General features: G+C 38.2%; 1 protein-coding gene across 1 annotated transcript in view; it reads left to right on the forward strand.

Moving 5' to 3' along the window:
- Window positions 1-13751, forward strand: part of LOC123514245 (F-box only protein 27-like) — a 42675-nt gene that overhangs the window by 6670 nt on the left and 22254 nt on the right. The gene's annotated exons all lie outside the window — the stretch shown is intronic.

Here is a 13751-nt window from a genome sequence, read left to right on the forward strand (position 1 = left end):
TATGACCCTCTTGGCCGTCTTCCACTCTTCCCATCTCCATCACATGACTTTTGCTCAGATTAAATTCCATTTGCCACCTCTTGCTCCACTCCCAAATCTTATCCAGATCTGCCTGTAAAATTTCACAATCTTCTTCACTCTTCACACACCTACACAACTTCGCATCATCTGCAAACAAATTAATATAACTGTTTACTCCTCTGGCATGTCATTAATATATACAAGGAAAAGTATTGGTGCCAGCACTGAGCCTTGTGGGACTCCACTCTCCACCACCAACCAGTCCGACTTTGCATCCCTTATTACCGTTCTCATCTCCTCCATCTCAAGTAGTTTTCCATCCACTTTAACACTTTTCCTTTCAGTCCTCCATAAATCTCTAATTTCCATAGCAGTCTCATGTGAGGTACCTTGTCAAAAGCTTTCTTTAAATCCAAATATACACAGTCCATCCATCCTCTCTCTCTTGTATTTTGTCAACCACTCTTGAATAAAAGCTCAGTAGATTTGTTACACATGACCTCCCTTTCCTAAAGCCAAATTGATGATCCGATAATAACTTATGATCCTCCAGGAACCGTATCCAATATTTCTTTATCACCCTCTCACAAATCTTACCGACCACACTTGTTAGAGACACAGGTCTATAGTTAAGAGGCTCTTCCTTACTGCCTCCCTTATAAATGGGCACCACTTCAGCTCTCTTCCACTCTACTGGTACTTCCCTGTTTCTAATGAACACCTTATAATATCATATAATGGATCAATCAATTCTTCTCTACACTCCTTCAATAATTTTCCTGAAACTTCATCTGGTCCCATCGCTTTATCATCTTTAAGTTCCTCCAACATTTTATATAACTCCTTTTTAGGTATCTTAATGTCATCCATGTGCACATTTCCTTGTATTCTGAGGCTTTACAAACATTGTTTCTTCAGTAAATACTTGCTGAAACCTATTATTTAGCAATTCCGCTATATTCTTAGGGTCATCTACTATCCCTTGCTCTCCTTTTAATCTTTCAATGGACTCTCTCTTTTAAGTTTACCATTTATGAACCTGTAAAACAATTTTGGATGTTCCTTACTCTTGTCTACAATATCTTTTCAAATTTTCTTTCTTCCTCCTCCTTACCCTCACATACTCATTTCTCCACTCTATAATTCTCCTTATTTAGTATATTCCTGCTCTTTTCCATCTTTTCCAAGCCACATCTCTCTTTTCCTTAGCCTTAACACAAGTTGCATTAAACTAATCCTTTCTTCCTTCCTCTCTCAGTTTATACTTTGGTACAAATTTCATAACTCCTTCTTTATAATATTTCATAAAAATCTCGTATTTTTTTTTGCACTTCTCTGATTTGTAACATCTCCCAATCTAATTTTCTGAAATAATTTTTCAAACTTTCTGTGTCCATCTTTCTATAGTTCAATCTACCACTGCTTTATGTCTCGTCTTTCCTTCGCTGTGTTGTTGCTATCTGCATTTCCATAACCACATGATCACTCTTTCCCAAAGGACATTTGTATTGTATATCTCCACATAGGTACACTTCTCTTGTTAACACCAAATCCAGTCTAGCCGGTTCATCATCTCCTCTATATCTAGTATTTTCCTTCACCCTCTGTTCCATCATATTTTCCATCATTAGATTAAGAAATCTCTCTCCCCATGCTTCCTCTCCAACACCACTTACTAGATTTTCCCAATCCACCTCCTTACAATTAAAATGTCCTACTAGTATCACCTTTCTTTTTCCAGATAATACACTTTCCAAACTCTGTAAAGTATCCTTGATCATATTGTCGTATTCCCTTAATGTCCAAGAATTTGTTTTAGGAGGTACATAGGTCACCATGATTATTAATTCTTTTCCATCACTTTTTATCCTTATGCTTATCACTTCTGCGTTGTTCTTCCCATACCAAACCTTATCCACATTTATTTATTTATTCATCATAATCATAACTCCTCCTCCACCTTTACTCTATCCTTTCTCCATATATTATATTTATTATCCAAATTTATCTTTGTTTTTTCATGCAATTTTGTCTCAGTCAAACACACGATATCAGGCTTCTCCACCATCATATAGTCTTGCAATTCCAATCTACTTGACAGTATCCCATCTATATTAGTATACATTACGGTCCACCCACTGCTCCCTCTAGGGGTCTCTCCGCATTCCTTCTTTCCACATACCACTTTCTGACTCTCTCTCCTATAACTCTCCAAAAAATCTTTTCTCTTTCCTCCTCAGACCGCTCATCATTTTTCCTTCTCGCCTCGTCCAACAATTCCTTATATCTTTTCCTCTCTTCCTCATTTCTATTCTTTCTCACAAACACCTCTTTATAACCTTCTATCTCTCTTAACTTTGATGTTCTATATAGGATATCCTATGCAGATTGTTGTGACTTCAATACTACTTTAATCGGTCTGCTCACTCCCTCCTTATACGGACCCAGTCTATGGATCTCTTCCACTTCTTCTTGTAGGTCTTTTTTTTTTCATCATCATTTAGATTTTTGAACAGATCTCTTACCGTTTTTAATTCTTCCTTAATTCTCTTAGGCTTATATGTTATATTTTGTTCTTTCATCCCAAATATTAACACACTCTTCTTTTCTGCTATTTCTCTTATCAATGTTTCCTTATTCTTCATAACATTAACCAGTTCCTTGGACCTTTCTTTTTTGTCTTCCTTCAACTGATCTTTAATTATTTCTTGTAATCCAACCATATCTGCTTCCCTTGACTCAGTCCATTGTGTTTTCTTCAGTTCCCATTCCCTTTCAGACCTTTCATTTTGCTCACTAATCATTTCCTTAAAGTCATCTTTCTCCTTTACTACTCTCTCCATTTTCTCCTCCAACCGTCTCTTGTATTTTTCAACCTCCACTCTCAAGTGTGCATTCTCATCCACCAATCGTTTTTCATTTTCCTCCAGTCTCTTAACTCTTTCCTTCAAAGCCTTGCAGAATTCTCTATCCTGCTCCTCCTCACTCCTCTGAACTTTTAATTCCATCACCAACTCCTCAAATCTCTTTTCCAACATTACCAATCTACCTTGCATTGTTGCCCCTGTTGAAGATGGACTCATGCTTTGACTGGCCACTGTGTGTGTGTATTTACCTAGTTGTAGTTTTACAGGGCCTGGGCTTTATGCTCGTGTGGCCCCGTCTCCATATCTACACTTATCCAATCTTACTTTAAAAGTGTGCACACTCGTTGCAGACACTACTTCTTCATCTAAACTGTTCCACGTCTCAATACATCTCTGCGGGAAATTATATTTTTTTATATCTCTCAGACATCTTCCCTTTCTCAGCTTCTTACTATGCGATCTTGTGCTTCGGGTGTTATATTCTTCTCTCAGGATCAGTTTCTCATTATCCACTTGGTCCATTCCGTTGATCAATTTATAGATTTGTATCAGGTCTCCTCTCTCCCTTCTTTGTTCTAAAGTTGGTAGATCCATAGCCTTTAGTCTCTCCTCATATGTCATCCCTTCAAGTTCTGGGACCATTTTTGTAGCCATTTTTTGTAGCCTCTCCAATTTCCTTATGTGTTTCTTTTATGATCCACACTACTCCTGCATATTCCAATCTGGGTCTTATTATAGTATTTATCAATTTCTTCATCATTTCTTTGTCCATGTAGTGAAATGCTACTCCAATATTCCTCAGCAAATTATATGTTTCTCTAAAAATTTTATCAATATGGCTTACTGGTTGATTGTTTTCTTCCATCACACTCCTAAGTCCTTTTCCTTTTTACTTTCTCCAGTTCTACTCCATCTCCCATCTTATAGATTCCCACAGGTCGTCTTTCACTCTTTCCCATTCCATGACATGGCTTTGTTCACATTGAATTCCATTTTCCACTTCTTACTCCATTCCCAGATCTTATTTAGGTCTTCTTGCAGTATTTCACAATCCTCCTTTTGCTTTATAACTCTGCACAGTTTTGTATCATCCAAAACAAATTTATGTAGCTGTTCACTCCTTCTGGCATGTCGTTAATATAAATGAGGAAAAGTACTGGTGCCAATACTGACCCCTGTGGCACTCCGCTTTCTACTGCTCTCCACTTGACTTCATATCTTTAACTACCGTCCTTATTTCTCTCCCCCTCAAATAATTTTCTATCCATCTCAATGTGCTTCCTTTTAAGCCACCCTTCTCCTCTAACTTCCACAGTAATCTTGCTGTGGCACTTTGTCAAACGCCTTTTTAAATCCAAATAGATGCAGTCAACCCATCCTCTCTCTCTTGTACTCTATCAACTATTCTAGAATAGAAACTCAATAAATTAGTTACACAAGACCATCCTTTTCTAAAACCAAATTGGCTATTTGATATTAATTTGTTGTCTTCAAGGAACTCGATCCATTGTTTCTTTATTATTCTTTCACACATCTTGCATATTACACTAGTTAGTGATACCGGTCTGTAATTTAAAGGTTCTTCTTTCCTTCCACTCTTATATATGGGAACCACCTCAGCTCTTTTCCATTCTACTGGCACTGTTCCATTTTCTATTGAGCATTTTATGATGTTGTATATAGGACTTGCTAGTTCTTCCTACATTCTTTCAGTATTCTGCCTGAGACTTCATCCGGTCCCATTGTTCTCTTCATCCAGTTCCTTTATTAACTCTTTTATTTCAAGTTGTGTGTGTGTGTGTGTGTGTGTGTGTGTGTGTGTGTGTATTTACCTAATTGTAACATACGGAAAAGAGCTATGCTCGTGTTGTCCCGTCTCCATATCTATTAATGTCCAGCTTTTTCTTAAAATCATGAATATTCCTTGCTGACCACTTCCACGTCTAAACTATTCCATGCTTCCACCCTTCTATGAGGGAAGCTATATTTTTCACATCTCTCCTATAAGTGGCCATTTTAGTTTTTTCCCATGCCCTCTCGACATTCTTTCATTCCACATACACAGATCTTCCCTATCCATTTTTCCATGCCAATCATCACTCTGTATATTGCTATCAGGTCTCCCCTTTCTCTGTTTTCCAGGGTCGGAAGTTGCATTCTTTTCAGTCTGTCTTCATAAGTCAAATCTCTTAAGTCAGGCACCATTTTTGTTGCAGCCCTCTGTACTTTCTCTAGTTTCCTTATGTGTTTCTTTAAGTTCGAGCCCACTGTATTGTTGCATATTCAAGCCTCGGTCTTATCATTGCAGTAATTATTTTCTTCATCATTTCTTCATCTAAATATACGAACGCCACTCTTATGTTCCTCAATAAGTTCAATACTTCTCCAATTATTTTGTTTATATGTCTCTCTGGCGATAGGTCATTGGTAATTGTCACCCCAAGGTCTTTTTCTTCATGACTGGTTTTATGTCTTCATTTCCTATCTTGTACATACTCCTGATTCTTCTTTCACTCTTGCCAAACTCTATTTTCTTGCATTTTGTCGTGTTGAACTCCATTTGCCATGTACAGCTCCATTTCCATATTCTGTCCAAGTCTTCCTGGAGTAGTTCGCAATCTTTGTCACATCTCACTTTTCTTAACAATTTTGCATCGCCTGCAAATAGGCTCACATAACTGGACACCCCATCCACCATGTCATTTATGTAGACCGCGAACATTACTGGTGCCAACACTGATCCCTGTGGAACTCCACTCTCCACCAAGCCCCATTCTGATGGTCTGTCCTTAATTATTGTTCTCATTTCTCTTCCTACCAAAAAGTCTTCCATCCATTTTAGTAAACTGCCATGCACTCCTCCTACCATTTCAAGTTTCCAGATCAGTCTCCGGTGTGGTACCTTATCAAAGGCCTTTTTTAAATCCAGATATATTCCATCAGCCCAACCATCTCTTTCCTGTATTACATCTATCACCCTCGAATAGTAACATATCAGGTTTGTCGTGCATGAACGCCCTTTTCTAAAACCAAATTGACACTCACAAAGTATGTCATTTTTCTCCAAGAAGTCTGTCCATCTATTCTTCACCACCCTCTCACACATCTTAGCTACCACACTTGTAAGTGACACTGGTCTATAGTTCAATGGGTCTCTCTTGTTACCTGATTTATAGATTGGGACAATGTTAGCTCTTTTCCAGTCTTGGGGCACTACACCTTCCCTTAATGAGGCATCAATTACTTCACAAACTTTTTCTGCCAGTTGCTCCCTGCATTCTCTTAAAATCCATCCTGATACCCCATCAGGTCCCACAGCTTTTCTCACTTCTAAACTCCCATCATATTCTTGATCTCCTCCACAGTTACTTGAAACTCCTTCATAATCCCTTTCTGTTCCATTACCAGTGGTTTGTCAAAAGCAGTCTCCTTTGTGAATACCTTCCGAAAGCATCCATTCATAGCCTCTGCCATTTCCTGGGATCTTCACTGCATACTCCATTTACTTCTAAACTTTCAATACTTTCTCTATTTTTGATGTTGTTGTTCACATGTCTGTAAAAAGCCTTGGTTGGTCTTTACATTTATCAATTATATCCTTTTCTTGTTTCTTTCTTTCTTCTCTTCTAATCAACACATATTCATTTCTTGCTCTTTTGTAACTTTCCCACTGCTTAATCCGTCTTTTCCTTCTCCACCTCTTCCATGCATCCTCTTTTCTTGTTCTAGCCTTTTCACATCTATCGTTAAACCAGTCCTGCTTTCCAACTTCTATGTTGTCTTATTGGTACAAATTTTTCTCACCTTCTTTGTATATTTTTATAAATTCCTTCCACTTTTCATTTGCTCCTTAGCACTCTTGAATTTCATCCAATTTGTCTCTTGAAAGAATTTCTTTAGGTTTCCAAAATCTGTCTTGGCATAATTCCATCTTCCCACTTTATATTCTTCATTTCTTCTAGATTTCTCTCATCTATCACCTTGAACTCCAAAACTGCATGATCACTCTTTGCTAAAGGGCACTCCACCCTCATCTCCTCAATGACCATTGGCTCTGTACTAAAGACCAAGTCCAGTCTTGACGATGCTCCTCTCCTCCAAACCTAGTATCTTCTTTGACCCACTGAGTTAACACATTTTCCATTGCCAGTGTCAATAGTGTATTTCCCATGTTGTCTCTGATCCTTCCATTGACCAGTCCTCCCAACACACCTCTTTACAATTAAAATCTCCCATCATTATAGTTCGTTCACAGCCACCCAACATTTCTTCCAGACATGTTCCTGTATCACTTATCATTTCTTCATATTCCTGTACTGACCATGCATTTGTCTTAGGTGGTACGTACACCACTATGTAGTGCCTCTTTTTCCTTCATTAGTTTCTGCTCTGATCTTTAGCACTTCTGCCTTTCCCATACCTTCTTTCACTTGATCCACCTTTATATCTTTTTAACCAGCAACATCACTCCTCCTCCCATCTTACCTACTCTATTTCTTTTCCAAACATTATATTTCCTTCTCCAACCATCATCAGGTCTTCTCCTCTCTCAGTTTTGTTTCAGTAAGACCCACAATATCTGGGTTCTTGTCCTCAAGTAATCGTTGAGTTCTAAAATCCCGATATCACTCCATTTATGTTGGAATACATTACATTCCGCTCATACGTAAGTTTCTTTAGTCCTTTCTTACTGTACTTTTCTGGGTTATGAACCACTTCCTCAGTCTCATATCCAAGATTCTCCAGAAAAACTCTTTCTTCTCCTCTTCTGTCCTCTCTTCATTTTTTTTCAAAGCCTCCTTTCTCAACTCATTTAACATTTCTCTTTCCTTTTCACCGAGATCTCTTCTCAACCAAATCTTCCTTGTTGTTTCCTGCTGGGCTAGCCTCCATGTGTGTGTGTGTGTGTGTGTGTGTGTGTGTGTATTTACCTAGTTTTATTTACCTAGTTGTGAGATACAGGAAAAGAGCCACTCGAGGTTCATGCTGTCCTGTCACCTGATCAGTTTCTATGAAAATTTTGCTTAAATTTTTGTGTAGTCTTTGCATACACTGTTTCATTATCAATTTTGTTCCACGTTTCTATACATCTGTGAGGAAATGTGTATTTCTTTATGTCTCTTCTGCAATCACTTGTTTTCAGTTTTCTTCCATGTCCTCTAGTGCTCCTCCTGTCAAGTTCCACCAGATCATCTCTGTTCAGCTTCTCTACAGTATCCCTTCCAATATCCTTTATAGTTCTATCATATCACCTCTCTCCCTCCTTTCCTCCAGTGTAGTTAATCCTGGTTTTTCTAACCTTTTTTTTTCATAACTACATTCACTTACATTGTAGGGATTTTTGTTGCAGCTTTCTGAATTGTTTCCAGCTTCCTGATGGCTTTTTTTTTTTTTTTTTTTTTTTTTTTAAGATTTGGTGACTTCACTAATGCTGCATACTCCAAACACGGACATATCACTGTTATAAACTTTTTTTTTTATCATATCGTTGTATGTAAATGCTGCTCTGATATTTCTTAGTAGTTTATAAGTTTCTCCTGTGATCTTGCTGTTAGAAATGGTTACTCCTGGGTCCTTTTCTTCTCTCCTTTTATTATTTTTTCATTTCCCAGGTTATAAGTACCTTTCGTTTTCTTAGCACTCCTTCCAAACTCCATCACATTACATTTCTTAGCATTAAACTCCATGTTCCATTTCATTGACCATTCACATATTTTCAATAGGTCTTGATTTAGTGCTTCATAGTCCTCCGGATTTGAGACTCTCCTCATGATCTTTGCATCATGAGCAAAGAGACATATGTAGCTAGTTACTCTTCCAGCATGTCATTAACATAAATAGCAAACATGATTGGCATTAGTACTGACCCTTGCAGGACTCCACTTACTACTTCTCTCCAATTTGACTTTTCAACTCTGACAACTGTTCTCATTTCTCTACCCATCAAAAAATCAGTCATCCACCTTAATAATGATCCTCCCAGTCCTCCTACACTTTTCAATTTCCATATTAACCTCCTGTATGGTACTACATCAAAAGTTTTTTTTAGTTCCAAGTATAAGCAGTCAGCCCATCCATCTCTCTTATTCACTATATTCACTACTCTTGAGTAAAAACTTAACAAATTAGTTGTACAGAATCTCCCTTCCAGGAACCCAAATTGTTTCACTGTTATCACTCTATTCTCTTCCAGGAAATTTCACCCACCTTTTCTTGATTATTCTCTTTCAAATTTTACTACCACATTGGTCAGTTATACTGGTCGATAATTTAATGGGTCTTCCTTGTTCCCAGCCTTAAAGATTGGGAGAATATCTGCCCTTTTCCAGTCTATGGGTAAAGTTCATTCCAACAAGGTGGTGCTGATGATATTGTGGATCACCTTAGCTAGCTGTGAGCTGCATTCTTTTTAAAACTCAGTTTGACATCCCATCAGGTCCCATTGCTTTCTTTACCTCTAGTTTATCCAAATTATTCTGTATTTCCTCTACTGTTGTTTTGATTTCCTCCAAATTTATCCTTTTTACTATACTTATCCTTTCTTCTTTGAACTCATTTTCTTTAGTGAACACAAAGTGGAAGTATTTATTGAACACTTCAGCAATCTCCTTTGGATCTTCAACTGTTGCTCCTTCCACCTTTACCCTGCTGGTATCTTCTTTGTGCTTCATCTTACTGTTGATATATCTGAAGAATAGTTTTGGTTGGTCTTTACATTTGTTCACAATGTTTCTTTCATAGTTTATTTTCCTCAACTCTATGAATTGTAGCATAAACATTCCGTTTAAATTTATATTTGTTCCACAGGTCAAATTTCTGATTTTTTTCTCCACTTATTCCATGCTTTCTCCCTCTCCAGTCTGGCTGTAGCACATTTCTTATTGTACCACTCTTTGATGAATATATTCAGCATTGCCCTCTTGGGAACTCATTCCTTTACTCCCTTATTGTATATTTCCATGAAGGTGGCCCACTTACTTCAATGCCATCTGCCTCCATAACTCCCTTCCAATCCACTTCCTCAAAAAAGCTCCTTAGCTGTCCAAAGTTAGTCTTGCTATAGTTTAACCACTCTTGTGCTCTTCATTTCTCTTGCTTTTACTTTTATCTATTAAAGAGAACTGTATCAGGACATGATAACTTTTTCCTACTGGGCTTTTATCATTTAAGTCCTCAATAATTGTGTGTTCTTTTGTAAATATCAGGTCAAGTCGTGATGATAATTAATTTGCCCTGAATCTTGTGTATTCTTTAACCCATTGTGTGAAGATGTTCTTAATGGCCAACTCCAATAGTTGGTTTCCCCATATCTCACTGCCTTCAGTAGTCCAATTTTCGTAACAAATGTAACCTTACCTAACCAAGTAGGAGCTTTGCTCTTGTGGACCTTAAGGACCTTGAGAGCACTTTTCACCAGACGTGGATATGATTATGATTACTAATAAAATATCATAATCCGTGGCTGTGATTATGTAATCATAATGAAATCATAAAAAAAACCCATAAAATATGTATAATCAAATTATAATCAATAGCATTGGCACCATCTCATGTTTTAACTTGCTTGTGTGCCATGATATAGGGGAAGGTGGGATGTGGTGGACCAGTGGTGCAAAGTGGACCACTGGGTTTCCCATCAAAACCAATGATACAAAATTTCAAACAGCAGTTGCAATATCTTTCAGTAACATAACATAAATCGCCCACGAGCTTTGTTACTGAAAGAAAACTTTATTTTAACTGAAGGGATCAAGGTTGAGACTTTTGTAATACAGGCAACCCCTGCTTAACGAAGGTTTACATAAGGAAATTTTGCTACAACGTAGGTTTTATTTTACTACCATCTGCTCGTTTAACGAACACCAAACTCGCTTTAACGAAGTTTTATCAAGGTAATTTTTTCCAAGTTTGAAAGCACCGCCGTATCATGCAAGCCGACAGGCTTTTGAATACACCAGCGCCTCTCGTGGACAACACACGCACCACTGACTCCCCCCTGTTCAAAACATTAACAGCGTCAGCAGCAGCTCGTCTTCCCTTACTCAACTTACCACCAAAACGCCCTGCAATGTCACTTAGCATTGCTAAGAAGACCAGGAAGTCTCTTACTCTCGAAGTGAAACTGGATATTATTCACAGACACGGGAAAGGCAAGAAAAGTAATAGCATTGCTCGCCACCATCTTGACTCCATCTACTGTCTCCACTATTTTCAAGTCAGCAGACTCTATTAAGAAGGCTGGTGAGACCGTATCTTCCTTGCAAGCTAAAAGAATCACCTGAGCTCGTGACTCTACATTGGATAAAATGGAAAGCCTTGTGGAAATGTGGTACATAAGTTTTGTATGTGATACAATGATGCGACCTTTGTTTACATTCCACAGGTTGCCAGTTAGTGTCTTTCCTGTTTTACTCTCCCTCTCTTCATAAATTTAAGATCATCAACATTATAAAGTTATGTACATACATACATTAGTGTACATTATAATGACTTAAATTAAACTGCCTAAATGTTTAACTTCATAATTTTTACTTTCATTAAACCTTTCACTGTACTATGATGCACTCTCGCTTTGTTTACTCTCAATGGAAGTTCAAGTCAGGGGTTAAATTTATTATAATTGGTTCGCTTAACGAAGGGTTTTTAAGGAATGTAACCCCTTCGTTAAGCGGGGGTTGCCTGTACTTGAAGCTGAGATACCTTTGTAGTTATATATATCAAGTTCTTTGTTGTGATTGAAAATTTCTAAAGAACAGTGGTAATATTGCTGATATAAGCAAGGCTGGTGTGAGAAAGGAGAATGCATAGCCACAGGGCTAAATAATATTATTTAAATATGTTGTCTGAGTATCAATCGTGGAACTGGCTACCATTGTGGGTGTGTGTACCTAGTTGTACAGGTAACTCGATTTACATGATAGATGCATTCAGGAGGCATTGTGTATATCAAAATTCACGTAAAACAAACATGTAATTATCTTAAGAAACAATAGATAATAGGTGGGATGCGGGATGTGGTCCAAAAAAAATCATACAAAATACTCTATTTATTCGGCTAAATTAACATGTTTTTATTATTTACCATTCTAAATACTACTAGAAGTGTACTTTAAGTAAAGGGAAAATCAAGAAATGAGAGAAAGCAAAAAATAATAAGAGAAAATAACAAAACAAAGAATACGTAAACAAATCACTCACTGCGTCACTGCCTTCACCACTCACACCACAGTCAGTCACCATTTTCCTCTGAGCTTTACCACTTTATCAAAAATCCACATCAAAAATAACCTCACATGCAGAAAAAGATGAAGGACGTTTTGGGGCCATCTTGGTGAATTATAGGCAGATTGAAGAGATTCTGTCTGTACCCAGTGCTGGCAGATTGCAAATGAGGCACGAGAAGAGCAGGAGCTGTATCCAAGATTCTTTAACAAAGTCAGAGCAACCTTCTGCTGCGAAATGACATCCATGAACGCTTGGAGGGACAGTAACGAGGTTGCTATGAGGTTCTTCTCAGGTTGCTGGGAACACCACCTCTGAAGGTGGTGCTACTGTCTTATATATGCATTTATGTTCACAAAACAACATTTCTATTAGCTTTTTACAAACCTTTCCCCCCGAAGAAAGGATTGTTTTGTAATGCATAAAGTGAAATCTTACATGGAATACCAAAAAATAAAGCAGAGATGAGATCAGCCAGACGAGGTGGACTCGGCAGCGACTCGGCCACTTCTTCTTGTGACCCTTTTAGCTTGCGTGTCGCTTTCACCATGATATTTATGTTTCCACTCCTCTATTGCCTGCTTTAATGGTTATAATGGAAGGGCCAGCTGTGACAGGGACAGCATGTCTGACTGGCTTGTAGAACAAGTAGATGGAGGACTTTGGTTTCTCTTGTTTTTTCATCATAGATTTCTTGATAAATCTTGACACTTTTCTCCACGTCATGAGCCACTTTGCTACTCCTGGCAGGATTTGGGTCACGTTCCTTCAGGGTTTTCAGAGCTCTTTTGATACCACCGAGACATTCTCTAAGTTTTGATGTCCAGGCCAAGCACAGGCTCTTCTTCCTCGTCTCCCTCTTTTTCTGCCTCCTGTGATGCCTTGTCTAGCTCTATAAGTTCATCATTTGAGAGAGAGTCAGCATGGCTTTCCAAAAGATCTTGAACATCATAATCTTCAACTTCATCGAAGCCAGCCTTATGACACAGATTTACTATGTTATTTCTGATCGCACTGATGTGTTCAGCGAAGCCTGGGAAGTCATGCGCGCATTCTGGCCATACTTTATTCCACGCCAAGTTCATGGTAGACGTCTTCACTTCGTCCCAAGATGACGATGTTATCTAAGGCGTGCTTGATGTTATATGAGCTCCACCATTTTCTGATAGTGGGCTTGCCAGGCCCATCTGTGCCCTTTATCAGTTGCTGCATGGTTCGCCGCTGGTAGTAGGCTTTTAATATTTGCCATTATTATTATGAATATATTTGTGCTTACAATAGACCCTTTAATATTCCATTTATTCATCTAATTAGTAATGCATGTAAGTAATATGTAATGCAGTAAAAAAAAAAAAGGGGGGGGTGGAGGGGAAGAGGTAACAGGCTCCAAGGGTGGTCAAGTTAAAACCAGTACTGTGAGTGGCTTGGAGGTGTGGCGTGGATGACGTCATCAGCCCTGCTACCCCACGCTGGGCCCTCTCGGATGACATGAGCGGATTCCGTATCTGTGAATTTTTCTTACTGCATATTGAATCGAGGGTAGTAATTTTCAAATGCCGTAACTGAATTTACTGGATAAAGAAGTACTGTATAATGAGGACTTACTGTATTCCAGACCATAATCAAAATCAAATCCTAATC

Source organism: Portunus trituberculatus, chromosome 37, assembly GCF_017591435.1.
Source record: "Portunus trituberculatus isolate SZX2019 chromosome 37, ASM1759143v1, whole genome shotgun sequence".
Taxonomy (NCBI): domain Eukaryota; kingdom Metazoa; phylum Arthropoda; class Malacostraca; order Decapoda; family Portunidae; genus Portunus; species Portunus trituberculatus.